At 42.0% G+C, this 12,769-nt stretch overlaps 1 protein-coding gene and 1 long non-coding RNA gene across 19 annotated transcripts in view; one reads left to right on the top strand and one right to left on the bottom strand.

Annotated features, from left to right (window-relative positions):
- CELF4 (CUGBP Elav-like family member 4) overlaps positions 1-12,769 on the bottom strand; it is a 700,630-nt gene that overhangs the window by 265,387 nt on the left and 422,474 nt on the right. The window lies entirely within an intron of this gene.
- LOC116781068 lies at positions 5,496-7,349 on the top strand. The gene is made up of 3 exons (XR_004354761.1): positions 5,496-5,612; positions 5,918-6,051; positions 6,847-7,349. It is a non-coding gene; the product is annotated as an uncharacterized LOC116781068 (long non-coding RNA).

Genomic DNA, 12,769 nt, shown 5'->3' with positions numbered 1-12,769 from the left:
CCTTAGATTTTCCAGAATGGCAAAGTCACTGCCTGAGCACTTTAACCCAGAGTCTTTGGGCCACCCTTTCCCATCTTCTCTTTTAAAATTATTATTACTATTATTACTATTATTATTTTTTCTTATTGTTTTTAAATCACTCTCTATATAACAGTTGTTTTTCACATTAAATAACATCAGATGAGAGCTCACCATAGTCAGAAGAATGAAACTGTCATCTCTAATTTGCCTGGCAGAAGCTGCGTTGACAGGAAGTTGTCTGTGGTTGTTTAGAAATAAAATAATGCTCTGAGGAGAAGTGCAGAAACTTAATAGGACTTTAAAAACAACAGGAGCCATGGGGACTGCAGATGGTTCCTAGGCCTAAGGACTAAATAAACAATGATTTTATAGGCAAGAATGTAGCCTAGGGGAGATGGCCTCTAAAGAGATGTTCACACATATTGTGTCCAACATCATTAGACTGCCCGGTGGGAGCAAACGTTCGGCAGTTAAAGACATTTTGAAAAGGAAAAATCAGCCTCAAAAGATGCTTTAAATGAACAGGAGGTGGAAGAGCAAACCGTCTGAAGAACTTCGCGCAGCTAAATGACTCACCAAACATCTGTCTCAGGGACCAATAATTTGAAACTGATTGACTTACTGGGTGTAAAATATATAGATAAATGTAGTGGGGAAGAAAAAAGCAAAAAACATCCAAAAGGTAAGGTGGGATTTGCTGCAAGAAAACAAGGGATGGAGGCTGGTGAGGAAGGGGGGGTCAGGTGAGGGAAATGGGAGATTCATAACTAAGTAGTAATAAAGGCAACAGGGATGAGCTCTTTTTAAGGTCCAGAACACAGTTCATATTCTCTCTCTCTCTTTGAGGTTTCATTTCAGCCTGGCACATCTGAGTGCAGAGAATTAAAAAAAAAATAAAAGAAAAGAGACACAATCTGATATTCACTGATTGAAAAAGCAAACACTGGGACCAGCCTCGAAAGGGATCCAGCGATGCGATTTCGAAAATAAGGGCCTTGGAACAGCAAGTGCAATCTTCTACCCAGGGCTGCTAAACCCTTTCTGTCAAACCATTTACATTTATAAGGCCTTCAGTCATGTAGTGGTTTTATTTTTTTCCCTTTCCCCGCTTCCCGCCTCCCACCCCACCTCCTCTCTCCCTCTCTTTTCTGCAGAGTGCTCATTTCAGACTCACTCCTTTGTTACACCTGTTTGCAAGTGGGCATTTTGCAGTTAACTTCAGCTGGCCTCTTCATATTTATGGCTTTCAAGAAAGGCAGAAGGTGGGGTGAGGGAGAGAGCCAAGACAGGCTTTCTGTAAAGAGATGGGTAAATTTTGCATCTAGCATTTTTTGGCTGGAGGGTTTGCTGCAAAGAAAGGAATGTTGACATTGCAGCTGCTGCTGGAGAAACCTTTTTCTGCTATGGATTGAGAAGAACATCAAAATCTCTATTGTGTGAAAGCCAAACCCTTATTTTTGTATCTTGACAGCTGTATATATAGATCTGTTAGATTCTACACATTTTCTTACATTAATTACCTGGGAATAAGATTACATTTCTAAAATAACAAATTCTTTTGTAACGGGAAAGATCACAATTTTTTTCTTTGGCAGCAATGTCAAAATACAAGATTTTGACACTTTTTTGAGATTTTTCTCTGGATTACTTTTTTTTTCCAGATGAAAGACACTGTTTTCAATTATCAGGCATTTCCTAACAAACTTAGTGACAAAAGAAGCCAACCCAAGCCAAGCAAAGTACAATTTAATGGAAAATTTCTGACCCTCTCACTGGACAAGGTCTGCTTTTGTTATCCAATCTTACTTTTCAGCCTTCCCTTGGAGCTGGCAGTTTAATTGATGTGAACCAGGTTGACCTGGTTTTTTTGCTCATCTGAGGGTACTTGGATCATATTCTGTGTCCCTTGAAGCCGTAGAAAAATAGCACCAGTGCTCTTGAAACTAACAGGATGCTCATCACCTTGGGTTTGTAAGACGAACACCAGATAAAGAGAATCAATAATCTATCTCAGAGCAGCAAAAACATCAGAGCAAGCCCTTCCACACAACCCTCAAAGGCTCACAGTGAGTCACCATCAGCAAATGCGGATCTTGTTTATGCCTCTCACGCTATATCAGGATAACACACTAGAAATAACACTGCTATTTAGATCTTGCATAGCATTTGTAGGATGGAAACGAGCCTCTTGGAGCTCTTGGCAAAGGTGGTTGAAGCCTCACTATTCCCGTTTTGCAGACTGGGCAAAAGTGTGACCCTTGAGAGGGGTCTGGGAGCTGAAGACTCCTAATGAGCAACTCAGTGCCCCACCACCCCTCGTCCCCATGTCACCAAGGGCATTGGTGAGGATACCAGCTTTGGATGCAGGCACTTAGAGTGGACAGACATTCCAAACACTCACCTGGCCCATTTACACAAATACTCCATTCCCAGGAGATAGCTTTGGCCATGTTAGGACAGAAAGGGTGATTCCTAACACCAAAGGTCCAAAATATCTCTGGAAGGGAAGCAGATGGTTGCTTCTGACTGAAATGGGCATTAAGGAGCAAGCTTGGCTCTGCCCCTCGCACTCAGCCACCATCTCTACTTGTGACCTTCATCCATTTTACTAAACCAGTGATTTCAAATGTGGGTCCCTGAAATTAAATGTCTGAATCCTTATTCAGACAACAAAATAGTTGGCCTTCATCTTGAAGTTGCTAAGCAATCATTGCTCATATCAGAGCCAATGGGATCTGCAAACATTCAGAGGTACCATCTCCAAATGTGGTGGTACAACCTCTGGCAATCAGGTCACCTGTCTGGTCCCTAAATACTGAGGAAGTTTGCTGAATTTAGGCACCTGAGGATGAAGGTACTGACTTTAATTTCTTTGATGTTCCCTTTTATGAAATAATATTGCATTTTACTGAGCATGGGGATCTCACCTGCAGCGGGTCTGCAAAACACCCAGACTGCTTGGGTGAAAGAAACTGCAGCAGAAAAGAGGCAAAATGGGGTGGCAAAGCAGGCAAAAGCAAGAGAAAGCACTGGCACTCAATAACGTGGCAGTGGGGCACTGCAGGGTATAAGCAGCTTTCATTTTTTCTGTGACTGTGCCATATCATTAAACCCTCCTATTAATAAATGACAGCTCACAGACAAAACCGTGCTAACTTCATATGCCAGTGCAGAGTCCTATAAAAGGCATTTGGAAAATCATGTGTGGGGGCTGGGGAGGCAGGGGCTCACAGGCAGTTAAGAAATTCAAAGGGATTCCAAAAAAAATCTAGTGTAAGGATGAAGAGTTCTGGGTTCTGGCTAACAGGTTTATTTGCAGCTTGGAAGGTAGACCGACCAAAATGCAATGTGTTAGGACAATTTGTGTCTGAGGAAGGGAACATGGCCCCCAGCCTGCTCTTGTGGGATTATCAGGTCTAGGGCTGTGCAAACATGAATGCTTTGGTTTGTCACCCTGAATACTTGACTCCAAAGTGCTTGGGACATATTGAAGTATAACAAATAGTGACCAGATATCGTCCCTTCCACTGAAACTTGATAATTCATATTCTTACCCTGTTACAATGGACCACTAGGCCATGTATTTTTGTCTACAATATCCAGCGTTCTCCTAAACAAACTCTGGATGGTTAGGCAATTAAGACAGGACAGAGCTCATCACTCAATGTGTGGTGTGATACGAACACCTTGTTCTGGAGGCTGACAGACTTCAGTAACACACGGTGCTCTGTGTCAGTTGGCCTCAGTGATTGAGAGAAGCCCCAGGAGCATTTACTTTAACAGCCACCAGAAAGTCAAGGATCTGCATATCTTTCATCTAGTACAATCTTCTGAATACCATAAAATGAAATATTTCACCCGTCAACTTTTATGTACAACTTGTTTGAAGCAGAACTTCTCTTTAGGAGAACATTCAACAGCAAATTTTTTTCATGGTTTCTCCTGTCCCTCACACTGCTTCCACAGATATCAATCAATTGGGTCTCACATAACCAGCTGTGAGGTTAGGAGAGGGAAAATTCTCTGCAGTTCAGATCAAGAACATCATCTGAACCAGGAGCAATGGTGAGCTAAAGGGACTCATAGTCTGCTGCACATCTGCTGACTGAAGGTCAGTCCCACATGGATGAGGAGGGTAATGTAGCAGTAACATGAGAAACAGTAGACATTGTGGCCAGTACCATGTAAGAAGACAAAGAAGTATGTCAAGAAATGAAATGGGACAAAGAACATTATTAGGGATACTATTACTGCTGTGCCTAAAGAAAATCACAGCACTTGAATTTGATCCATTCCAGATAGTCTGGCCATTTCAGTAGAATTCTTGTTTCCTTGCTCATCTAGGACCTTTTCCTAAACTCAGAAATTCCTTCCTTGTTATTACCATTTTCTGTCTTTGCCATGTCGACTTTAGCCTGAATTTAAGAAGTGCAGAAATCTCAGTGAATATACCACTATTTCAAAGGCAGCAGATATAAAGGAAAAACTGAGTTTAGTCACAGAATTTTGGGCAAATTCTTACTGTTTGCAGACTCCAAGTAAGGAGTGTTCAGTTGCTTTTCTGTGTGTAGCTCCAGTTCTCTGGCCTGACCCCACTCTTCCCCTCCCTTCTCTTCTAGAAAATAAATTTAGAGAGATTCTGACGAGCAGGGACAGGAGGAAGCTGTGACATGTAAAATGGCAGTCTCTGGCAGGCTGTGCTTGCACAAACAACCCCTCAGTGCTTATGAAGGGGAAAAAAGTGGGAAGGGAGGAAGCAGGAGCTATAAGCGGGCTGGCTATTTTCAGGTTCTGTTCCAGGCAAAACTGGTACTAAATTATTTACCAGCCAATTGTGTGAAGGACTCAAAACCAGTGGCATCCACATGCAGCACTCATAACCTACTAACTGCATTAACGCAGCTGAGGATTAAGGGAGATTTGAATCAAAGTAATGGGAAAGAAATCATGTGCTGAAGTATTTAGATGTAGTCACTTTTCATGCCGCCTCAATGCCTAGGGACTCATCTTCCCCTTTCCCTGGCAAGAGGCAGCAGCCAGCTACTAACCATCGGTGCTGACAGCTTCCAGCTCAGCCAAGCTTCCATTTTGGAGATCGAATTTGCAGAGATGCAGCTGGGTCCAGGAGAAAAAAACCAAAAAACCCCTCCGAACCAACAACAAAACCAAGAAAACAGACAAAGAGAAAGGAAATGAGAAAAAAAAAATACAAACCACAAACAAAGCGCTTTGGGGACTATTTGAATTAGTAGCACGGGGCTGGCAATGGGAAGGAGAAGTCTGTTAAGGGTCTCCCAACTTTTCCCAGATGATTCTGCTAACCAGCTGACATCTTTTACTGGATTACTGCCTGATGGGATGGGGAAATGAATCTGAATAGCAATAAGGCAGAGAGCTGGAGCAGTTAATCTGTGACACCACAGCCAACTGCTGTGGTTGTGGAGGCAGACACTCTTCTCCTTGTCTGAGAGACGAGGGAGAGGAGGGGAAGGAGGGAGAGGATCTTATGATTTGGGGAACAAAAAAGGGAATTGGTGACTATAAGATGCCCTCCTACTAAAGTGCTGCTGCAATAAAGCAGGGCTATAAAGGTGCACATTTAGTAACTTATCTCCAGTACTGATAGGCTATACCAGTGCTGCATGGTGAAGGGGAGAACAGAGCATGGGATCTCCCTTATCTTTGCTTTCTGCTCCAGAGCTCACTCATGCTGAGGAAGAGCTAGATGAGTGAGGAAATGAGAAGTAGAGGATGGAGCAAGTGCAGCACACAGAATTCACAGGGGAAAAGGATAAGGATTTAGATCGATGCTGACTTATAAGGATTTAGATTGATGCTGAGTTACCTGGTACCCCAGTAATTTTTTTTTTTTTTTTTTTTTTTTTTTTTGGACAAGGAGATGCCCAGACTTTGCAATCAGGTGACATCTTAATGCAGACTCAATGCAGAGGATCCTCAAATTGGTACCAGAGAAGCCTGGCTTTGAGACTAAGCTTCATCTCATGGATCACCACTCAGACACTGCATGAGGTGATGTTTGATGACAGTGGTGACAGGGAGGAGGGTTATTTCTGTACAGCCTGTAAACCAAGGACACAGTCTGCCCCTGCATAGTTAAACCCTGGAAGTTGTCATGCACTCAGCTTACATGTGAGCCTTTTGTTACAGGGAGAGGGAAACTTTGGCAAAGACATTGTGGTGACACTGCTTGTGGGAAAGTTACACCTGAATCTTTTTAAGCTCTTTTTGGACAGCAGAAAAGAGACAGGGCAGGACAAGGGAGTGCTGGTGAATGGCTTATCTGAAGGACACCAGTCCTGAGGATGCAGACCTGCACTCTGGGGCAGCCAGGTGCTGAGGGATGGGAGCAGGTAGCTCTCACTCAGCCATCTCTACTTGATCCTTTGTAAATCTGAGCCTGAAATCTTTATTCACTCTCAACACCCTATGTAATGTGAAGTTTTTATGTCAATCAATGTCACACTTTCAAAGAGTAGTGTTTACTCTTGCTAGCAAAATTGGCAGGATCAGACCTTAATGATGGGAGAGGAAGGAGTCAAAGAATGCACACTGGAGTTGAAAGCTAAAAACATAACAATTGACCTGGACGTCCCACAAATCCAGTAGTAAATGAAATCCAGTGGGACTTTTTATTAATTTAATCTTACAAATGTTTTTTTTTTTTCCCTTTCTCTTGTGACAGCTCTACAAGACAGATCTATACATATCTCCTGTACTTTGCATAGTTCAGGAAACTGAGGTATGACTTGCTCTAGAGAGTTTGCATTCAGACTGACATCTTAATATCAGCCTTTCTTTGCACAGGAAGGTGCCAACTGAACTGATGAAAGTCTCAAGAGCTGGCCAATGTCAGCTGCAAACAGAGCTGCCTACAGAATGAGACACATGTGGTGTAGTAATAGGGTGTAGGGAGACCTGTGAGAGCTGTATACATACACCTCTACTTCACTGTGTGCAGCACCAGCTATAAAAACAGATCTTCAAAACCACCTGACTCCCCTCAGCAAATCCTGTCTGAAAACTACAGTCCATTCCTGTCTGTGTGAATGATTAGTGCTATGGACTTGCACATACAGACAAGGGCTCATCAATTTCTTTAAATGGTGATGGTTCTCGAATGTTTCACCTAATTTCAATGAATTTGCAAACCCTATTTCATTTTACTTGAGCCTGTCCCCCAGGGGCTTACGTTGTGCAGTTTCTCTGAAAATGTGTATTGCTTTAGATCTGTGCTTTGCAACTGGCTAACCACCTACTTAGCAGTGCTTGTCATTTGGTTTTTTTTTTTTAATATTCTCAAGTCTTATCAAAACATGAGTTCTAAATAAAATTCCTTCTGTTAACTACCAGTCATGAAGTCATTACTAGAAAGGGCAGCTGGTGGAGGATAGCAAAGCTGAGCTCAATGCTCCTATTTGGAGTGGACAGCTTCATACTTGGTAATAAAAAAAGTCACTGAATGTTTAAACTATGTTTTTCTACATCTCTCAACCTGCAGCCTGATCAGACTCTCCTCTAGAGTGAAACAGCTAATTCAAAACCAAACTGAATTTGGTTAATAATAATAATAACAATGAAAAAATAAATAGCATTAATGGGCACCTCCTTAACAAAAGGAAGGATTTAAATTAATGCAGGAGTTATTATATTCCTTTAAACCAACACCTTCTGAAAGCAGGTTTTAAAACAAAAAACCCAAAACATTAAAGCAGAACACACTTATTGTACATTTTAACTTCTAATCATCCTATCAAACTGATTACATAAAAAAAGAGAGTGGTGATTTATTTGCCTGAGGGAAGAAGGTGGCAGGAAAATTTCAAATGCATTCAAGGATTTTGTTGCCAAACCAAAAATCAGGTAGAAATGGAGGTACAGCTCTAAGATAGTCCTTTCTTTGGAATACCTTTTTCACGTCACACCTGTAGCCCATTATTGGGAACAGACCCCAGATTTGGAAATGAAACAGGGTTTAACTCACAGTGGAAACAACCTACCTGCCTCCTCTCACTATTTGAGGTGCTGGAGTGTGTCCAGAGAAGGGGCAGCAGTGCTGGGGCAGGGTCTGGACCACAAGTTTTATAAGCAGCAGCTGAGGGAGCTGGGGTGTTTAACCTGGAGAAAAGGAGGCTGAGGGAGGACCTTATCCTTCTCTACAACTGCCTGAAAAGAGGGTGTACTCAGGTGGGGGTCAGGCTCTGATCCCAAGCAACCAGTGACAGGATGAGACAATGTGACCTCAAGCTGCGCCAGGAGAGGTTCTGGTTTAACATCAGGAAGAATTTTTTCACCAACAGGGTGGTCAAGCATTCTTGACGAGAGAAGTCCAGGGAAATTGTGGAGTTACCACCCCTGGACATATTTAAAAGATGTGTAGATGTGGTGCTTAGGACATGGTTTACTGGTTGACTTGACACTGTTGGGTTAAGAGTTGGACTCAATGATAAGTTTTTTTCCAACCTTTAAACAATTTTATGATTGTATGAATCTATCCTAGCACAATACCATCCTAACAAAGACTGTCCCTGTCAAGAAATACTGGATATAAACCCAGCAAAAAAATGTTCAGATCTGAGTTCTCATTTCAATGTTTTTGTTATTTTTGGTCCAAGTCTAACCATCTTAAATACTGGTACAACTTGGAACAAGATCCAGGAAAAGTCTTTACTCTCCATATTGTTAAATCTTCATCTGCTGTCAGATATCACTCTTTAATTTTGTTTTTACCCCTTGCACTTGAGAGTTACAGTTTGAGTAACAAAAGCTGTACAAAACACAGATGAATCATACAGGCAGGTTAGGGTGAACAGCTCTTGTAATAGTCACAAAAGCCTGAAAAACGAGATGAATTATGTGCATGCCAGTTGCTGGGAGAAGATTCATTAGACTGCTGGGCCTTGAGCTTGGTTAAAATCACACCCCTCTAAATCACCCTGGAGAGGTTTTCTGGTGCTGGAGATAACTCACTAGGGAGTGACTGAGAGCACTGGGGTCTTGGCAGGCTCTGACATGGTTGGCAATATGACCTTGGAAAAGTCTTTTTCACCTCTGTGCCTCTGTTTCCCCTCTCATCTTCTCTTTGTTGCCTGGCAAAATGTGAAAATCAACAACTACTGCATCTTATTAGGTGCAAATGCACTGCTTGGGCTCCTCAAACCACTTGCAGAGGGCACCTGGAATAGTTTCAAGAAAGAAAATAGCAATGCTGAGCCCACAGATGCACAAAATCTCTAGGAGAGAAACTAGAGTACCAAGGTATGATCCCTATTGCAAAAATCTTTCAGAATGACAATGTAGTGGGGGAATTGCACCAGTCTTGCGAACTCCAGGGTTTACTAAATCAAGCCAAAACAAACCGGAGAGAGGTATGAAAAGCTGAGCTGAGCCCTTACCTGTGATACAAAAATCGAGGCTGGCCCAGTAGATGCAGAAATTTTACACAATTTTCTAGAAGCAACAAGTACACAAGCCAGAGGCTGCATGTAACCAGAAAGCAAGATGCAAGGATCTTATTAAAGATTAAGTATAAACAAATAGAAAAAATGAAATTAAAAAGAGAAAACATCTGAGATCAATACTCTCTCAAATACCTGTCTTATCAAGCCTGGCAAGTTGATTGCAGTCCAACCAAAATGACCTGCTGTGAATGATTCCCAATCCTTTTCTCCTTCGTTTTTATTTTTTCATTCCTGAACTCGGATAATCTTTTATTGATATCATACACGCTTGTAAGAACAATGCTGCAGAGATAGTTGCATCATTTCACAGGCAACGTCATGCTCAGGACTTTTGCATCGTGCCTACCAAAAGTACAGAGTGACACAGGCAGGATTTTCAAAGGACTCTAACCCCAAATCAAGTAGGTTTAAGCAGGAGTTGGAAAGCCCAAGAAGGCAATTAAATTCATTGTGTAAAGGCTGTTTGGAAAAGAGTAGGAAAGGTGTTTTTGTGGTCAGTAGTGTTAATTTACATTAGGGGATGATCCAGCTCTTCATTTATCACTTCCATTTTAACAAAGGTGAAGCTGAGCCTCAGAGAAACTAAATTCAGTAGGAAAAACCCCCACCAAAACCCTTACGGCCACCTTGTTGTCAAAGGAATTAGTGAGAATAATTAACCAGTGAGGGTAATTAACCACTGAGACCAGGGATGTGGCAACCTCTATCTTGCTTTGAGACATTTCAAGGCAATTAGATACCTCTGGCTGAGCCAGACACTGTGGGACAGATGCAAGAGTCACTAGCTGAAGTTCAGCGCTGTGCGTGAGGCCAGACACAAGTGTCAAAGGCTACTCCTGCTTTCAAACCTCTATGGAAGAAGTGCAAAAACTGGAAGTGTTGTCATTACTTGCATCAGACCTTTGCTTTATACTCCCAGTACAAGAGACTAGAGCTTATCCATACAATTGCAGCTCCATCTCTTTTCTGACCAAGGAGTTGCAGCTTGTACATAGATCTGGATTTTCTGAGTTTTCCATCCAAAGTTTCTCCCTTAAAACTGAAAACAGAGCAAATAGCTCCTCTCTGCCTCACATTTGACTCTCCATCTCAAAGGAATTTGGAAAGGAACGTCAAAGAAGCCTATTTAAATGGCATTATTTGGACACAGCAACCAATTAGATTAAAACTAAATGATTGCATGAATACATTGCGTGTATCCAACAACTCATGGGCCATTACACCCCCTAATTGTATGAGTTTGACATGCTGGATGTTATGAGGCAACATCATTGAAAACTCATGGAGCTGAACAAGGCAGAACCTGAGGTCTGAAATACTTCAGACCTAGAGTATATTCTGATTAGATTCAAAATCATGCATACCAGTCATGTTCAGTGAAAGCCTTGTTCATCTCTTGGTCACATGGATGACGGGATACTTAGGCAGAGATGGCTTTTATGTCCTTGGAGCAGCAGTCTACAGTCATTAGTGCTGTTAATGTCTTCCACATCTGCTGTTTGTAAGAGGTTGGAACAAATCTCTCTACTCGCTCTTGCCCTGTCCCATCTTTGGACTCTATGTCCAAAATCACAGAATCACAGAATGGGTCAGGTTGGAAGAGACCATCAGGTTGGATGGCCCACAGAGGGCCATCTGGTGCAACCTCCCTATTCTAGTAGGGTCATCCCAGAGCACATGGCACAGGATCGTATCCAGACAATTCTTGGATATTTCCCATGAGGGAGACTCCATAACGTTTCTGGGCAATCTGTTCCAGTGATCATCCACCTGAATAGTAAAGAAGTTCTTCTTCATATTCTCATCCTCATCAAATTCACCATCATTCAAAATTGGTCCTTTATGCACTCTCTTTTTCCCCTCCAACTATCACTCCTTCTTCACCTTTAACTTCACTCATTGAGCACTGCAGTATTTGCCAAATGGAATGTGTGGGTTCCCACGTATTGTTTCCTGTCCTTAAGAGGAGTATCTTGGGCCTGCAGGTCTAACATCTCACTCGTAGTTTGCTCAAAGCATACTGAGATGGGACAAAGTCCCATAGTTGTCCCATAGTTGTCCTTCCTGAGAGGGCTGCTGGACTCAGGGTATCAAATTTATCTTTCCAGCCCTTTCTTATCTTTTTAAATCTTTCTATCCTCTTTCACTTAAGATGAAAAAAGGAAGTGAGAAAGTGCACAAAAGTATCGCAGAAGCTGGGACAGCTCCCAGTAAAAGGAGCTCTAAGAAGAACCTAATAAAGATGATGAGGTAATTCTAGGAATAACCCCTACCCAAAATAAGGGCTGAATTTGACCACAGAGAGATGAGCTCCAAAAAAGATACTGTGTAATTTCTGTAGCATCAGTGGATGTTTTTTGTAAGAAAGGCAGATGCAGAGAGCTTTGGATCACACCTGACTCTACTGTAGGGAATTATAAATACCTCTGTCACTGAACAGAGTTAAGATGGTATTACCAGTTTACACTATCGTTGCTGCCCAGTGGATTGGATAAGCTACCCAGGAGCAAGTCAACTTCAAATGGGTGTGACAGGGCCCCGGAACATCACTCAGCTCTCAAATGCACGCAGAAAGGGTAGGACACGGGTACCAGTCTTTGAATCACTGCAGACCCAGATCGTATCATCCTGCAGTCGTCATCCTTCCAAATATAGAAGGGGATTCACTGACAAGCTCAACTTCTTATCTTTGCTGCTGACCTTTACTGAGTTACACAATTGGTTTCCTGAACTGAAGAGGACTCACATTCACAGTTTACTATGCACTGGCTGTCTATTCTTTTATGGTTTGCACTTTTACTTTATTATCTTTAATTTTCTTCTTCCAACTCTTGAGTGGGTATTAGAAAGTCAATACAAAACCTATTCCGGCCTTTTATTCTAAAATAACAGTACTAAGCTTGTTTATTTACACGGAGACAAGATGATATTTGTGACAGCCTTGTCAATAGTTCAATGGCATGACGCTAACTTTTTTTCTTTCAACTCAAATGCACTTTATTTATGTGTGTTTGTCTGTCTCTCCAGATTAACTCTTGTTTTCCACAATCAATATCAATATTCTCCAAAGAGTAGAAAAACTTCTCAGACAACAACTGATGAGCAAGGCATTTAGCCTTTGAACGCCTCGCCCTAGGGTAGAGATGTGCTGATTCCTGTGAATGAAGGGTCAGCTACCTTGAATTTACAGTTTTCAGGTTGCTTAGTTGAACAGGACCCTTTTGTACCTCTTACCACCTAACAGAGACCCTTGCCAATTCTGACAGCAT

This window comes from Chiroxiphia lanceolata, chromosome Z (assembly GCF_009829145.1).
Source record: "Chiroxiphia lanceolata isolate bChiLan1 chromosome Z, bChiLan1.pri, whole genome shotgun sequence".
NCBI classification, from domain to species: Eukaryota; Metazoa; Chordata; class Aves; order Passeriformes; family Pipridae; genus Chiroxiphia; species Chiroxiphia lanceolata.
The sequence above is the reverse complement of the archived record's forward strand: the minus strand, read 5'-3'. Positions and strand labels throughout refer to the sequence as shown.